Source organism: Corvus brachyrhynchos, unplaced genomic scaffold, assembly GCF_000691975.1.
Source record: "Corvus brachyrhynchos isolate BGI_N302 unplaced genomic scaffold, ASM69197v1 scaffold115, whole genome shotgun sequence".
Classification (NCBI taxonomy): domain Eukaryota; kingdom Metazoa; phylum Chordata; class Aves; order Passeriformes; family Corvidae; genus Corvus; species Corvus brachyrhynchos.
The window spans coordinates 23,491,925-23,495,260 of record NW_008239553.1 but is presented as its reverse complement, the minus strand read 5'-3'; positions in this window follow the sequence as shown (position 1 = coordinate 23,495,260).

Below are 3,336 nucleotides of genomic sequence, written 5' to 3'. Positions count from 1 at the left end.
CTGGTGGTCCTGGTTGTTGAGCCACCTCAGGTCTCTCAGAAGCAGAGAGGCCTGCAGGTGAAATGGCTGGGAAGCACCAGTGTTGCCAAGTGGGCTCACATGTTTAACAAGAACTATCTGACACCATAGGATGGCACCATGAACCATAGAATGACAGAAAGGTTTGAATTGAATGAGCTCGTTAAAGGTCATCTAGTTTCAAGCACCTGGGACTCCTTCCACTAGACCAGGTTGCTCAGAGCCCTGTCCAACCCGGCCATGAAGACTTCCAGGGATGGGGCATTCATCACTTCCCTGGACAACCTGTTCTAGTGCCTCACCCTCCTCATTTTAAAAAGTTCTTATATACAATCCAAATCCTCTTTCAGTTTAAAACTCTTGCTCCTTGTCCTATCACCACAATCCCTGGTAAAATGTCCCTCTCCAGCTTACTCATAGACCTTTAGGTACTGGAAAGGTGCTCTGAGGTGCCCCCAGAGCCTCCTCTTCTCCCGACTGAACAGCCCCAGCTCTCCCTGCCTTTCCTCATAGGAGAGGCGCTCCATCCCTCTTACCATCTTGTGGCCTCCTCTGGACATGCTCCAACACTTTAATATCCTTCCCTGTGCTGGGGACCCCAGAGCTGGATGCAGCACTGCAGGTGGGATCTCACCAGAGTGAAGAAGAGGGACAGAATTCCCTCCCTCAGCCTGCTGCTGCTGATTATTTTGATGCAGCCCAGGACACGTTTGGTTTTCTGGGCTGCAAGCTCACATTGCTGGCTAATGTCCAGCATCATCCTCTTACCCACCAGCACCCCCAAGTCCTAACCGGCCTCCGCAGCCCGGTGCCCGCGCACTGCCGCATCCCGCCCGCCGACGGGCTCCTGCGCCCGGCTCCAGACACCTCGTGTGCGGGTTTGGGTGAGCACGGGAGAACCTCAGGCTGGAGCAGCCAGTGAGCCGGACTAGAGCTGTGTGCCAGCAGCGACTGCCGTCCTCAGGGCTCCTGCGCCCAGGGCCTGCAAACGCGGCTCTACAACCAGCTACAGCCATCCACGGGAGGGATCCATGTGTGCATCTGTGTGCGCCCACCAGGATGAGGGATGCAGCCCAACATCTGGCTGGACTGGAGACATGGGGCTGGCAGCTGCCCCACAACTGCTAGGCTATCGGCTCCGGCACTACCGGCACCGAGCCCTGTCCCAGAAGTACGAGTTCCCTTCAGCTCTGGTCCAGCAGTGGTCTACAGTGCACCTAACCCAGGATGGAGTGGTGTGGGATGGCCAGGAGGTGGCTTCCTGGCCTTTGAGACCTGTTGATTGACTTTTCCAAGCAAATCCACATTACCGGTCCGTGCATGAAGTGGACCCAAGTGCGAGGACACTGCCACAGGTACAACCACTGGTTTTTAGGTTTAGGAGCATGTTCCAGCATGCGGTAACACAGGCTGTGCCTGGCATCTGCCCTCTGCTCCTGCCCATGCCCAGGAGATGTCACTGTAATTTACAAGTCTGTCCAGTGGAGCACTTGTTTCATTGCAAATTTTTAATTCTGAGAAGGTGGGGGCTGGGCTTTAAGAGGACAGATGGTACCAGAGTCAAGAACATCAAAGAGCCTGTCTCCTACAGAAACCAGGAGGGCTTTGCAGTATAGCTCGCTGCACAGAGATTGAACGTTTTCCATTCAACACTCAGAGGCTGTGGCTTAAAGGGGAAGAGGCCCAAATCCTCTGCTTTAACTTCATTGTGTCACAGCCCAACCAAGTCACCTGAAAAAAAATGCCCTAAAGTTTGAGTGTCAAATGCCTTGGTACTGACTGGAATACAGCAGATAGAATCAGGGAATGGTTTGGGTTAGGAAGGACATTGAAGATAGTCTCATTCCAGCCCCTGGGCACTGCTAGGATTCAGCTCCTGCCCAAGCCTTGGCTGGAATAGCTGAGCATTAAACTGATGTAGATACATCACTCTTCTGCTGCTGCCTTTGCTAGCTGCTTCTAGCACATTTGGTTTCAAAGGGCACCTTTTATTTGTCTTCCAAGCCAACTGTTTTCCTAACAGAAATGTTTACTGCAATGTGGCTATTCACCAGAGAAAGGCCATCGCCTGCATCCACAGCACTGCCAGTGCTGCTGGAAGGTGTGTAGCAGGTGAGCGAGAGGCCTCCTGAATGGAGATGAGCACACAGGCTCTCCAGGTGAGAAAAAAGCACAAGATGTCTGTAGACAAGATGCCTGGATCCTCTGGTATCCACAGGGAGCTCCCACTGACCACCAAAGAGTAAATTTATTACCATGTACACTTTGCAGAGGGAAAGAAAGAGATGAGATGAGATAAGGAGGCCCAGCACGTGCTCTGCATCCTCTCAGCAGTTGGATGAAAGGCAGAGGTATCACATTTTTCAAAGAATGAAGACTGGCTCCTGACAGCAGCTGAGGAATAGGTCAGATCTGAGCCACGAACTCCACAGCCTGGGCAGAAGGAAGCACAAAGGCACACAAAAGGATCACCAGCACAAGGACATCATGATAGCTCCCCTGTCTTTTTCTCATAGCTGAAATGAGCTCAAACTGCTGTATTTGGGACTGAAACAAGAAGGACCAGTTAAGGATGAGATGGTCTCCCTCTGCCTTTCCAACTGGCAAGCCATGCCTGCCTATCCTCTTTCGTGCAGCATTGAGCTACTTCTTGCTTGACAATAGTCAGAGCTGCCTCCAAGGTTCCCAGCTTTTCTAGGGTGACTTCTCCCAGCCCACAGCTGCTAACACAACCACCAAAACCAGCTCTGGGATCTGCTCCACTGTCCCACTCAGCCAGGAACGCACCTGGCCTGTTCAGCCCTGGCAGATGCTGCCACAGTGCTGACCCAAACAGAGCTACAGGAGGACAGCATACGCAAAGGTAACATTTACTGAGAGATACAGAACTGAATATTATGAAGGACATACATGGATGGAGAGGGTAGCAACACCACTGCAGAGAGCAGCTTGGACCCCCTTCCCAGCATGCCAGGAAAGGAGCTGGATGCTACCAGACAAGTAACACAATGGAGATAACTGTGGCGTATGTGTTTGTAACAAACAGACCATTATAACATACATTTCTATGGGATCACATCTAGTGATTATATAAATCCATATAGAGATCACTGTATAAAAAATTTGTAAAAAATACTTTAAAAAAGTGTAAAAATGTGCATTCAAAAGCACGGCCGGCACGGACAGCTGGGCTGTAAACATTATACTGAGTGTGCTTGTGGGGGGCGCCTGCGCCACCGAGCCCCGACAGGTCTGCCCACCAGATGGGGCTGCATCAAGTGTTTGTGGGTCTTGGGTTTGGGTTTCCCTCCGGAGCGT